The sequence below is a fragment of the Chiloscyllium plagiosum genome, unplaced genomic scaffold (genome assembly GCF_037043375.1).
Source record: "Chiloscyllium plagiosum isolate Xiang-an unplaced genomic scaffold, Cpla_swu_hap1 HiC_scaffold_10, whole genome shotgun sequence".
NCBI lineage: Eukaryota > Metazoa > Chordata > Chondrichthyes > Orectolobiformes > Hemiscylliidae > Chiloscyllium > Chiloscyllium plagiosum.
Genome location: NW_028270148.1, coordinates 87,029,441 through 87,042,766, shown reverse-complemented (window position 1 = coordinate 87,042,766; position 13,326 = coordinate 87,029,441). Strand labels below are relative to the sequence as shown.

General features: G+C 46.0%; 1 protein-coding gene and 1 long non-coding RNA gene across 3 annotated transcripts in view; one reads left to right on the top strand and one right to left on the bottom strand.

Annotated features, from left to right (window-relative positions):
• Nucleotides 1-13,326, bottom strand: part of LOC122552979 (uncharacterized) — a 99,543-nt gene that overhangs the window by 1,519 nt on the left and 84,698 nt on the right. Inside the window, exon 4 of the long non-coding RNA XR_015758491.1 lies at nucleotides 1,913-2,117. This is a non-coding gene — a long non-coding RNA (uncharacterized LOC122552979). The remainder of the gene's footprint in view (nucleotides 1-1,912; nucleotides 2,118-13,326) is intronic.
• prkn (parkin RBR E3 ubiquitin protein ligase) overlaps nucleotides 1-13,326 on the top strand; it is a 1,164,944-nt gene that overhangs the window by 1,140,968 nt on the left and 10,650 nt on the right. The window lies entirely within an intron of this gene.

Sequence of the window (13,326 nt, the reverse complement as noted above, 5' to 3'; positions counted from 1 at the left end):
AATTACAAGGATGTTTCCAGAGTTGGAGGATCTGAGCTACAGAGAGAGGCTGAACAGGCTGGGGCTGTTTTCCCTGGAGCGTCGGAGGCTGAGGGGTGACCTTATAGAGGTTTACAAAATTATGAGGGGCATGGATAGGATAAAAAGGCAAAGTCTTTTCCCTGGGGTTGGGGAGTCCAGAACTAGAGGGCATAGGTTTAGGGTGAGAGGGGAAAAATATAAAAAAGAGACCTAAGGGGCAACGTTTTCATGCAGAGAGTGGTACGTGTATGGAATGAGCTGCCAGAGGATGTGGTGGACGCGAGTACAATTGCAACATTTAAGAGGCATTTGGATGGGTATATGAATAGGAAGAGTTTGGAGGGATATGGGCTGGGTGCTGGCAGGTGGGACTAGATTGGATTGGGATATCTGGTCGGCATTGATGGGTTGGACCAAAGGGTGTGTTTCCATGCTGTACATCTCTATGACTCTATGACTCTATGACTTTCTCCTCATTTGTGCTTTAAACCCTAAGACTTTGACTTCTGCTACCCTTCATCTTAAAACTTTGACCTGTCACTCTAGATTGCCCAACAAGTGTATAATATCCTCTCCAAGCTTACTTTGTCAATCCCATTTAGCATCTTATACACTCATGCAATTGTACTATCTACTATCTCTGTGGAATCGTATGTACAGTTAGTAATTATTCAACCAGACTGAAATGTCACAAAGTGGGTGCAGGATATTCTTCAGTCTAGTCAAGGAGGGGCCACTATCAGTCAGGGATGGTAGTGCTGTCAGTCATGGGCACAATCCGCACACATTCCAGGGTTTGGCCATGCTTAGGCTGGTCATGGTCAGGGGATACATCCAACTAATATCCGGGGAGTGGGCAATGGTCAGTCCTGTAGGACCTTCACAAGAGGAATCATGTACCACCAGGCAGGGAGCTGCAGAACAACAGTCTGGAATCTGAACAGTTATGTCTGTGTGCTGCTCACTGAAGTGAGTCAGAGGTCTAACACAAACACAGTCTTGGGGCTCTGTGCATTGATGGTTGAGGATGGTTGATGGAACTCAGAGGTATGTGTTGCATTGGAGAAGAGGATTGTGATGGAGCAGGGTCCTTGAGGTATAAAGGGAGTATGCAGAACTGCATCAGAGGGCATGGCAGACCAAGGGAGTGAGTAGAGAGTGGTTATTGGCAGCGCTCGGCACCATGGCCTTCATGAAGAGGTGTAGAGGTCCACACTGGGCATCATTAAGGTGTAATATTGGGACTGAAGGCCAGAGATACCAGACACAATGTTCAATGTGGAGACAAAGGGGACATGGAATCACTGGTAAGCAGGTGCAGTGCTAAGAGCCTCCAGTGCAAGCTGCATTTACTGCTATCACTTGCCGTTCACTAGATGCTATCTGCATTTGGAAAATTACATGGACAACACCCATATGGGCAGAGTATGTGTTAGTTTGATGTTATGAAAATGCAGAATCCAGGTATGTTGGATGCTAGGTCATTGAAAAGACAATACATGAAGCATCTGCTTGCAAATGACACCTATATCTAATTTACAACTATTTAAATTGTTCAATGCATGCAAAGTGAATCTGCTTAGAGTTCAACTGCTGATCAAAGACCTTTAAGTTGGGGGATTCAAGATGGTGGCGTTCTGATGGGTCTGCCTTGCTGAGCTCTGCACCACAACCCAGGCAAAGTGGTGTTTTTACCCTCCCTTTACTAGCCATTTTTGTAAAAATTGGCAGTTTTAAGTCCCCTGAATCTTTGTACATTATTTTTAGCAATCAGGGAAGATGACCAAAGGAAAGGAGCAGCGTGGATTGCAACAAGCAGGGCATCCTCCTGCAATAACGGATACGCCCACGGCTGCAGTGCTGACCTCTGCTGAAGCTCCTTTGAACTTACCTGCACAGCAGAGCCTGGTTTCGGAGTTTGTTAAACTCCAAGAGAAGATCGAATCAGTGATGGAGGAGACCCAGACTAGGCTGGAACTGATCTCGACTGTGCTGTAAAAGCATGAGCAGGTGATCCAGCATCTCGGGCAGCTCATGGAGGAGGTCGAGCAGTGGACCGTGGCATCGGAGAATCCTCGGTGGGTCAGATCTAAGCCCTGGAAAAATAGGTGCAGGCCTTAGTACAACAGGTCAACGATCTCAAAAATCAAGGTCAGAGGAAAAATATCTGTGTTATTGGGCGGCTGGAATGAGAGGAAGGGGATCAACCAGTCACCTTCTTTGAGCAATGTCTTCGGCAGTTCTTGGGACTGGAAGCAGAGGTGGGCCGGGTGCGAATTGAGCAGGCTCACCGGGTCGCGTTGCGCAGGCCCAGATCGGACCAGCGCCCCCACCCGGTTCTAGTTGGATTTCAGTATTACAGAGACAAGCAAATGGTATTGGAAGCTTCCAGAACAATAGGGAAGGAATCACAAGCCCTGATCTGCAAGGGATCGAAAATTATGTTCTTTCAGGACTTTTCTGAGGGTGTGATCCACAAGAGGAAGACCTTTGAAGTAAAGAAAAGGCTGAGAGACTTGAATATTCAGTACTCTCTAAGGTATCCAATAATGGGAGAAAGTAAGGACTGCAGATGCTGGAGACCAGAGTTGAAAAATGTGGTGCTGGAAAAACACAGCAGGCCAGGCAGCATCCGAGGATGTCAATTCTCCTGCTCCTCGGATGCTGCTTAGCCTGCTGTGTTTTTCCAGCACCACATTTTTCAACTCAGATACCCAATAGTGTTGTGTTTCAGCCATGGAATGTCCGTGCATATTTTTGACTCATCACAATAGGCAAAGGACTACCTGGAGACTTTAAAATAGACTGGCTGATTCAATAATATGGACAACAGTGTTTCCTTTGTTTTCTCTGTTGTTTACTTTGTTTACCTGGTTTTGCTGCTTTAATAAATGGGTTTTTTTTCTTTTTTCCCTTCCATTTTTTATTATTACCTTATTCCTTTTTCTTTGGTTTGGGGTGAGGCTTTTTTTAAGTCAGTAATAACTGGGGTCGATATATGGATGGGATGGGTTCAATGCCCACCTTTAATTTCCTTGTTTATAAGATACATGTATTCTTTACTTTTGTTTTGCCTGGATTTGGGGCATGGCTTCAGCTAGAAAGAGCCATGGAGGTATTCGTGGATTGTGTGACTGCCCCCTGTGGGCAAGGGGGAAAGTCTCCTATTATCTGTTTTTTTGTATTGGTTTACTGTCAGAGTAGTTTTTAGAAGTTCTGCTTTGGTAGTTTTTGTCATTGTATTTTCTAGATTTTATGAATCTTTTATTGTTTACACTTGTCATGTCATGAGTAGGGTTCTTCCTCTCGGGGTGCGTGGGGCTGTTTCAGGTGGCTATGGCTAGTTGCTCGTTTAAATGGTGTACCTGGAATATTAAGGGGAGTCACCCACTGATTAAGAGAAAGAAAATACTTTCAAATCTTAGAAAAGAGAAGATTGATGTCGCTCTGTTGCAAGAAACAGATCAAGACGTTAAGGAGCATTTAAAGTCACAAAAGGGAGGGTTCGGCCGGGTGTGCTTCTCGCCTTTTAATTCTAAAAGCAGGGGAATAACTATACTAATTCAGAAGAATCTCCCATTTCAGCTATTAAACCGAAGCTCTAATACATGGGGAGGAATAAGGGATTTTGAATGTTTATTGCCTCCCAGCACAACCCCTTAAGTTTTTAATGGATGCACTTTCCAGGTTGATGGCCCTTGGAATGCACCACACAATTATAGGGGAGACTTCAATCGTCTTGTGGACCTCAAGGTGGACAGGATACCCAGGGGTCTCCCAGGCACATCTCCGCAATTCAAACAACTGGTGGACTTGTGTGGGGAGTTGGGGCTGGTGGATGTGTGGAGATGCCTTCACCCTGAGGGTACGGACTTCACCTTTTTCCCTAACCCACACAAGTGCCACGCAAGGATTGATATGTTTTTAATCCACTGGCCTTTTTGGATTCAGTACTGTCCTATAGAATTGAGAACACAGCCATTTCTGACCATGCGGCAGTTATTTGGAGGTTAAGGGCAGAGGTATTGGGACAGGCTTGTGGCATTGGTGCATGGATCCTCTTTGCCTGAAGAACAGCAAGTTTATTGAGTACTTTTCATGGGAGTTAAAAATTTTCTGGGGGATTAATTCGCGTACGGCCAGTAACTCATTGATGCTCTGGGAGACTGCCAAGACCTATGCAAGAGGTATAATTATTTCTTACTCAGCGACCTGGAAGCGGCAGAGGGGAGAGCAGAGGTGTATGCCTGCAGCCGAGACAGCATACTTTGCAAGCTACAGCAGAGTACAGCTCACCGGGCTGCTCTGAACTCCACGCTCACCCAGACAACAAAGAGAGAAATTTCCTTCACAAAACCAAAGGCTTTTCGAGTACGGTGATAAGCTGGGTAGATGCCTGGCCAGGAAGAAGAGTGTGCCACCCAATCTATCACATCCATTAGAGAGGGTATGAATCTCACTTGTGATTCAAAAAGATTAAGGCGGCGTTTAGGAAATTTTATGCTGAGTTGTATCGATGAGAGGTCTGTGAGGACAGGGTGAAGATGGACTCCTTTTTTAAGAACCTGGACCTTCCAGGTGTAACTTCGGAGCAGGCGTCCCTGTCGAACGCCCCTCTGACAATCCAAGAGATACAGGAGATGGCAAGGCAGCTCCAGAATAGTAAAGCACCCGGCCCAGATGGATTTCCGAGTGAGCTTTATAAGGAGTTTATAAATATATTGGCCGGGCCAATATTGGACATGTATAGTTATTCATACAGTCAGGACTGCCTCCCGTTCTCTCTGAGAGAAGCTAAAATCTCCCTTATTATCAAGAGAGGGAAAACCTCAGAGGGCTGTGCTTCTTACAGGCCCATCATGCTGCTAAATGTGGATTTTAATATTCTGTCCAAAACGCAAGCTCTGAGATTGGAGAAGGTATTGCCCTCTATCATAAAGGAGGACCAGACAGGTTTTATTGGGGGTCGTGGATCCTTTAACAACATTAGTAGAATGCTGAACATGGTCCAGCTGTGCCAACCGAGATCGATTCCGGGCTTGGTGGGCTCCCTGGATGCGGAGAAAGTAGGTGGAATGGCTGTACTTTTTTAATGTCCTGGAACAGTTTGGTCTTGGGGGAGGGTCTTTACCAGATGGGTGGCAGTGTTATATAGTGATCCTATGGAAACGGTCCTTACTAATAACATAAGGTCTGACAATTTTAGCATTGGTAGAGGCAGCCGACAAGGGTGCCCCCTTTCACCGTTGCTGTTCACATTAGTGATTGAGCAGTTGGTGGAGGCTATCTAGAGGGACCCCAATAGAGTTGTCCCGGAGGTGGAATCGGGGGATGAGGGGCATAAAATCACCCTTTACGCAGATGATGTTCTTCTTTTTCTATCTAACCTGACAATATCTATGCCCCGTTTAATACGAAATATTAATTTATTTGTCTCTTTCTCAAAGTACAAAATCAGAGGCCATGCCAGTGGGGGTCTTGAGGGAGTACTGAACCTTAAAGGTGGAATCCGCTTGCCTTTCAGGTGGTCACAGGGAGGTTTTCTATATTTAGGTATTTTTATTACTCCTGCCTTTGATCAATATAAAGCTAATTTTGTGCATTTGCTTGAGAAGATAAGACAGAACCTTCAGTGTTGGGAGGTTCTACCGATATCTTGGTTGGGTAGAATAGCTCTGGTTAAAATGAATGTTCTTCCTCGTTTATTGTATCCCATGCGAATGCTCCCTCTGATGTTACCTAGGCAAGGGTTGTGGAGACTTAACAGTTGACTTGGTTCTTTCATCTGGTGCCACAGGTGACCTCTTATTAAGCTTGCTAAACTGCAGCTTCCACAGTGGATGGAGTGAGGGGGTGGGGGAAGGTGGTGGCGGGATGCGGGTGGGGATTGGGGGGGGGGGGGGTGGTGATGGAGATGGAACGCTTCCCAGATTTCAAGAGATATCAAGTAAGTTCCCTATTATCATACGTGAATGATTAATTGGGCTTGTCAGGATCAGTGGTCAATATGGTTGGACGTTGAGGCCTCCCAGGTAAATAAGCCCTTATTAATTTACTGTTTATGGACAAGATGAGGACAAGATCATGGAGCATTGTAGAAACCTGATTGACATTAACACGGTTAAAGCGTGGAGAATGATGTGACAAAGCAAAGGTAATTTATATAAAACTTCCCTTCTTACTCCCATTGTAGGAATGCCAGGATTTTGGTTAGAATCGATGGATTCTGGTTTTAGTTTATGGGAGTCTGGAGGAGTCTCCTGTTTGTGAGACTTATTTGAGGGGGAGGTCATGATGTCTTTCGATCAGCTGAGCCATAAAGATGAATTGTCCAATAGGGACCTCTGTCATTATTTTCAGATTAGGGACTTTATACAGAAAAAGACTACACTATTGGTTAATTACTGTAAGTCTGATGTGGAAAGGAGAGTACTTTGGTCTACAAGTATATTCTTGATTAGCACCCTCTACCATTTACTGGGAGGGGGGTGTCTTGAAGGATGTTGGACGGCTCTGTGGGATCTGTACTCAAGAATTGGGAGTGGAGATCTTGTCAGAGGTATGGGAGGACATTTGGGAGAATGTGAGAAAAGTTTGACCTGTAATAGAATGTAGGCTCTGCAACTGAAGATTCTCCACAGGGTCTATTTGTCCTCAAAGCGGCTTGCGAAATTTAAAAAATGAATGCCCCCAATGTGCCCCAAATGCAAAATAGACATTGGTACTCTCACCCATTGCTTGTGGTCATGCCACAAGCTTCGCAGGTATTGGGGCGCTACAGCAAATGTTTTGGAGGGGATCTTGGGAACCGAAATCAAGGTAGATCCGGTATCCCTCCTCTTGGGCCTGCTGAATCTGCCATCTTTAGATGAGCATGGAAACAAACTGTTTAATATCCTTACATATTGTGCAAGGAAGAACACTCTGATGAGCTGGATCTTGGAAAATCCCCCAGGTCTAGTGGAATGACGCAGGTTAGTTATGGAACATGTCCCCTTAGACCTCCTTACAAGTATGGTATACTAGAAAACTGAACTTTTTCATAAGACGTGGTGGCCCTTTTTGAACTATATAGATGCAGACTTGTCGGCCATATTGATTAGGGCCTTTGTATTAGCCATGAAGACTGGGTCTGGCGGGCTGGGGACCCCGAGAAGAAGAATCCTGAATAAATACAGGTATGCCAACTGATGCCTAATACTCCTGATGATGGGGAACTTTGGTGGAGTTGCACTGAGTGGTATAATTTAATTTAATTCATCCTAAAATAATTAACTTATTTTGTTTATTTATTGAATTGTAGTATGAGTAGTTTTTTTTGTTTTTTTTTATTTGTTTTGTAAAGTAGAGTAATAGCTTATTGTTATTGTTGCTATACTGTAAGATGGTTATACTAATTTTGTTATAATTTTATAATTTTGTAAATAATCAAAAAATCTTTTTCAATAAAAAAAGCCTTTTAACTCCATAACTTTGGTGTCTGCAAATTAAACATTGACATCTTAATGATAGAGAGGTTAGCTGCAATGACTTACAAAGAGGGAATGCTGACTAAAAGTGACACACAATTTGTGAAACTTGCAATGATGTTGCACAAGGCAGAGACGATCGCTTTATCATCTGTCATGTATGTATTACGATGGACTCTATAGAACTCAATTATAGCCTAGACAGTGTGCTGCATCATCCTGGTGTGCTGTGTTCGGCTCGAGATGCTGAGGAACTGTGGAAATGGGAGCCATCTTCCAATGAGGAAGATGAGGGTGCTGAGAAGGTCAGAGCTCTTCTTGTGTATTGACACTACTCAGCTGCAGCAGTCGCTACAGAATGAACCTGATTGGCACCCAATTCCAGCAGATCAACATGGATTGTAAAGTAAATGAATGGTCACAATGACCTATAAAGGGTGTTTAGGAGAGGCAAACTATGTAACCTGATGGTTAAACAGAGACTGGGGTGAGAAAATGGGGTTGTACCTTTGACAGAGTATCAGCCATGCCAACTATCCGCTGTGAGGCTGCTAACCCATTATGTTGCTGGTGAGGGGCATTGCTGAACTGCCAATGCTTATCTAGGTATGTAGTGGCCATCCAAAAGATGGTGTGGGCATCAGGGGTGGCAGTTCTTTAATGGATATCCAATGAGTTCCTTTGGGGACGGCAAGTGTAAGATTGGGCTGGATTGGATGACAGAGGTGGGGTAAGTAGATAATGAAATGAGTCTGGCAATTACAGCAAGAAATCTTGCAAGACCTCGTGGCAAACAAAAACCTTCCAGAAAAACTCAACAAAATTGACATTCAGGCATAAAGAATATTTGATGACAAAGCCAACACCAAGCAAATGGTAAACAGCCCTCAGTCATGCTATCTGTCCTTTTGTACAAATCAGACAGTGACACCAAGCAGAACACCAATGAGCTCGCCTATTGAGGCCATACTAATTTCACCCAGCATCAAGGCCAAAAGCTGTTTAAGATTTGGCTGAATGGTTAATGATAGCTATCACCAGGGGGAGCACATTTGCTCCTCATAATTCCACAATATATTAAATGTATTACCTACATTTTCTAAGGTGGTTTAGGTAAAGCAGAAAAACTAAGACAAACAAATTTAAATGTCCAGTTGCAGGCTGAGCTCAGAAACTTCATTTCAATTTTGACATAGGCTTAGTGTGTATCTGTAAATAAACACTGACTAGTTCAACAGGCACACAGGCCTCTGCCCACAAAGTTATTATTATTGAGTTCCTTTTCAGTCCATAAATTGACATAACAAAATTACATTTAGACTTGTAGTGACTCATCTTTATGACTACTGAGCTAATTTCCGAAAACTGCCAGATGCTAATCGCAATCATGCTTTAGGGAGGTTAGAGAAAGAAAGATATAACAAATGAGTCACTTGCATAATACCTACATGTAGTTGTATGAAAGCCATTAGTAGACATTTTTAAAAAGTTACAGCCTTTACCTCTTAGTTTATGACACTTTGGTATTTTTTTAAAAACTCTTCACTTGCAATGATATTCTTGTTTTGTCCAGTGATATTTTAAGTTTTTTGAATGACTTTTGTAACCTTCATGTAAGTAACTGTTGGAGAGTTAGGCAAAGTATAAGGATTTTTTAATCAGTAGTGAAACCTAGGACAGTATCACACTGAAATTACGCTTCAGTTCAAAAAGGGAAAGAAATAAGATACATTGAAACCTAGGACAGACAATTGGTGAACTTGAAAATACAGAATTATTTGTAACAAACTTCAGCAACAGCAAAAGCAAATGATAAGCTGTGCATTCATATATCACTTCCTGTAACAATCTGCAATTTAATAGGTGTCAAAACAGGAATGATCAAGAGCCAGACAGCAACTCAACTGTAGCTACCTACAGTCAGTCCGCACTCTCCATTGTGACCAATAGCCACATATAGCAGAAGACAAACCTAAATTGCTTTTAATGCTTTAAAAGTGCAGTTAAAGGCACTCCCATAAAGTAAACACAGTCAGGCTGCAATCAAAAGCTCAAATGTCCTCCCTCAGAGAAACATTTTCAAGCCAAAAAACATGAGGTGCCACTGATAAAAGATTAGCAAGAGTAGACACAAAAAAGTTGCAATTTTTTAAATCTACTTGTTTCTTCTCTGGCGTCTCCAATGTATCCTTTTACTGACTCAATTTTGTTGCACTTTCCTCTCTCATGCTAACCACAGGAAACTGATTATCAGGTCATTCTGTGATTTGCTCTTTTTGGGACCTTGCTGTGTTTAATAAAAGAAGTGATTATCAGTAATTCATTGTTTATGTTGCTTGTAAAATACTTTTGGTTGCCCTGAGTATGTAAGGTTTTGCATGAGGTAAAAACAATGACTGCAGATGCTGGAAACCAGATTCTGGATTAGTGGTGCTGGAAGAGCACAGCAGTTCAGGCAGCATCCAAGGAGCTTCGAAATCGACGTTTCGGGCAAAAGCCCTTCATCAGGAATAAAGGCAGTGAGCCTGGAGCATGGAGAGATAAGCTAGAGGAGGGTAGGGGTGGGGAGAAAGTAGCATAGAGTACAATGGGTGAGTGGGGGAGGGGATGAAGGTGATAGGTAGGTCAGGGAGGAGAGGGTGGAGTGGATAGGTGGAAAAGGAGATAGGCAGGTAGGACAAGTCCTGACAAGTCATGGGGACAGTGCTGAGCTGGAAGTTTAGAACTAGGATGAGGTGGAGGAAGGGGAAATGAGGAAACTGTTGAAGTCCACATTGATGCCCTGGGGTTGAAGTGTTCCGAGGCGGAAGATGAGGCGTTCTTCCTCCAAGCGTCTGGTGGTGAGGGAGCAGAGGTGAAGGAGGCCCAGGACCTCCATGTCCTCGGCTGAGTGGGAGGGGGAGTTGAAATGTTGGGCCACAGGGTGGTGTGGTTGATTGGTGCGTGTGTCCCGGAGATGTTCCCTAAAGCGCTCTGCTAGGAGGCGCCCAGTCTCCCCAACGTAGAGGAGACCGCATCAGGAGCAACGGATACAATAAATGATATTAGTGGATGTGCAAGTAAAACTTTGATGGATGTGGAAGGCTCCTTTAGGGCCTTGGATAGAGGTGAGGGAGGAGGTGTGTGCGCAGGTTTTACAGTTCCTGCGGTGGCTGGGGAAAGTGCCAGGATGGGAGGGTGGCGTGGGGGGGCGTGGACCTGACCAGGTAGTCACAGAGGGAACGGTCTTTGCGCAAGGCGGAAAGGGGTGGGGAGGGAAATATATCCCTGGTGGTGGGGTCTGTTTGGAGGTGGCGGAAATGTCAGCAGATGATTTGGTTTATGCGAAGGTTGGTAGGGTGGAAGGTGAGCACCAGAGGCGTTCTGTCCTTGTTACGGTTGGACGGGTGGGGTCTGAGGGCAGAGGTGCGGGATGTAGACGAGATGCGTTGGAGGGCATCTTTAACCACGTGGGAAGGGAAATTGCCGTCTCTAAAGAAGGAGACCATCTGGTGTGTTCTGTGGTGGAACTGATCCTCCTGGGAGCAGATCCGGCGGAGGTGGAGGAATTGGGAATACGGGATGGCATTTTTGCAAGAGGTAGGGTGGGAAGAGGTGTAATCCAGGTAGCTGTGGGAGTCGGTGGGTTTGTAAAAAATGTCAGTGTCAAGTCGGTCGTCATTAATGGAGATGGAGAGGTCCAGGAAGGGAAGGGAGGTGTCAGAGATGGTCCAGGTAAATTTAAGGTCAGGGTGGAATGTGTTGGTGAAGTTGATGAATTGCTCAACCTCCTCGCGGGAGCACGAGGTGGCGCCAATGCAGTCATCAATGTAGCGGAGGAAGAGGTGGGGAGTGGTGCCGGTGTAATTAAGGAAGATCAACTGCTCTACGTAGCCAACAAAGAGACAGGCATAGCTGGGGCCCATACGTGTGCCCATGGCTACCCCTTTGGTCTGGAGGAAGTGGGAGGATTCAAAGGAGAAATTGTTAAGGGTGAGGACCAGTTCGGCCAAACAAATGAGAGTGTCGGTGGAGGGGTACTGTTGCGGACGTCTGGAAAGGAAAAAACGGAGGACTTGGTGGCCCTGGTCATGGCGGATGGAGGTGTAGAGGGACTGGATATCCATGGTGAAGATGAGGCGTTGGGGACCGGGGAAACGGAAGTCTTGGAGGAGGTGGAGGGCGTGGGTGGTGTCTCGAACGTATGTGGGGAGTTCCTGGACTAGGTGGGACAGTACAGTGCCGAGGTAGGTAGAGGTGAGTTCAGTGGGGCAGGAGCATGCTGAGACAATGGGTCGGCCAGGGTGGTCAGGCTTGTGGATCTTGGGAAGGAGGTAGAACCGGGCAGTGCGGGGTTCCCGGACTATGAGGTTGGAAGCTGTGGGTGGGAGATCTCCTGAGGTGATGAGGTTCTGTATGGTCTGGGAGATGATGGTTTGGTAATGGGGGATGGGGTCATGGTCGAGGGGGCAGTAGGAAGAGGTGTCCTCGAGTTGACGTTTGGCTTCAGCGGTGTATAGGTAAGTGCGCCAGACTACCACTGCGCCCCCTTTATCCGCTGGCTTGATGGTGAGGTTGGGATTGGAGCAGAGGGATTGGAGGGCTGCGCGTTGTGAGGGTGAGAGGTTGGAGTGGGGGAGGGAGGTAGACAGGTTGAGGCGGTTAATGTCCCGGCGGCAGTTGGAAATGAAGAGGTCGAGGGCAGGTAATAGGCCAGCACGGGGTGTCCAGGCGGATGCAGTCTGTTGGAGGTGGGCGAAGGGGTCTTCGGAAGGTGGGCAGGAGTCCTGATTGTGAAAGTAAGCTCGGAGGCGGAGGCGACAGAAGAATTGTTCGACGTCACGGCGTGTATTAAATTCATTGATGCGTGGACGGAGGGGGATGAAGGTAAGTCCTTTGCTGAGGACTGATCGTTCGTCCTCAGTGAGGGGGAGGTCTGGAGGGATGGTGAAAACTCGGCAGGGCTGGGAGCTGGGATCTGGTGTGGGTGTAGAGCTGGGAGTAGGGGCGGAACCTGTAACTGGAGTGGGTGTGATGGTGGGGGGAATGGGGGTGGAGTCATGAGCAGGGGTCGTGTTCCCCTCGGGGTTCTGGTGGGTGGGGATAGTGACAGTGGGGTTTGTGGGGGGCATGTCAGCAGAATGCAGGTGAGTGGCGCTGGTGGGGGCGGAAGTGGTGGTGACAACGGCAGTAGGGGTGGCGGAAGTCACTGAGCATGTGGCATCAATTCAATTCTTTTTTACTGGCATTTTAAAATTACTTCAAACTATACCTCATTATCTAGAAACCCTGGACAACCTGCTTATAAGGGATTGAACGACACTCAATGGTCCACACCCTTGAGCAGTAGGGAAATGTATGCAGACTTTATACAATATTTTTCTTTCTGTCTCTTTCAAATGCTTAATGCTTCTGAAACATTCTCCCAGTCTGACGCCATTTTGATATGGAAAACGTTGTCACCCCAGACTGAGGACGAGGTGTGGATGTAATGGAACAGTAGGAAGAGGCATAGAATGAGAGAGTGAGGGTCGAACTATGGGGCTCAAAATGTGTGGTGCCGGAATACCACAGCCAGTCAAGCAGCATCCGAGGAGCAGGAGAGTCGATATTTTGAGTATAAGCTCTTCATCAGGAAGGTGGCAGGGAGGGGGGGTGGCGAATGGGGCTGAGAGATAAATGGGAGGGGGTGGGTCTGGGGGAAGGTAGCTGGAAATGTGATAGATAGATGAAGGTGGGGGTGATGATGGGTAGAGCAGATGGGTGGAAAGGAAGATGAACAGGTAGGACAGTTCAAGATGGCTTGGAGGGTCCCAAGGCGGAAGATGAAGTGCCCTTGGGCCCCATCCCACATTCC